Source organism: Lepidothrix coronata, unplaced genomic scaffold, assembly GCF_001604755.1.
Source record: "Lepidothrix coronata isolate B3197 unplaced genomic scaffold, Lepidothrix_coronata-1.0 Scaffold129, whole genome shotgun sequence".
NCBI classification, from domain to species: domain Eukaryota; kingdom Metazoa; phylum Chordata; class Aves; order Passeriformes; family Pipridae; genus Lepidothrix; species Lepidothrix coronata.
The window spans coordinates 396,147-396,471 of record NW_016690309.1 but is presented as its reverse complement, the minus strand read 5'-3'; positions in this window follow the sequence as shown (position 1 = coordinate 396,471).

The window sequence follows — 325 nt, the reverse complement described above, 5'->3', positions numbered from 1 at the left end:
TGGACACAAACGCCTGTCACTAAATCTGTTGGGTTTTTTTTTCCCGCAGTAAGAAAACATTCCTCCTCCTTTAAGAAACAGATACACTTGGATTTTAACACGAATTTAGGATATTCAGTTTGCTGCTCCTAGGGAGATTAATCTGTGAGACAAAACTTCACTTTGTGTTCAGACACTAAGAAAGCAAAACTTCCTTTTCTTTCTGTCTTATTTTTTCCCTTACTTTTCTTTCTCTCTGTCTTTTCTTTCTTTCTTTCATTCTTCCTCACTGATTTCTGAGCCGCTCAGTTTATTCTCACATTCTGTGGAATTATCAGTTCCAGTC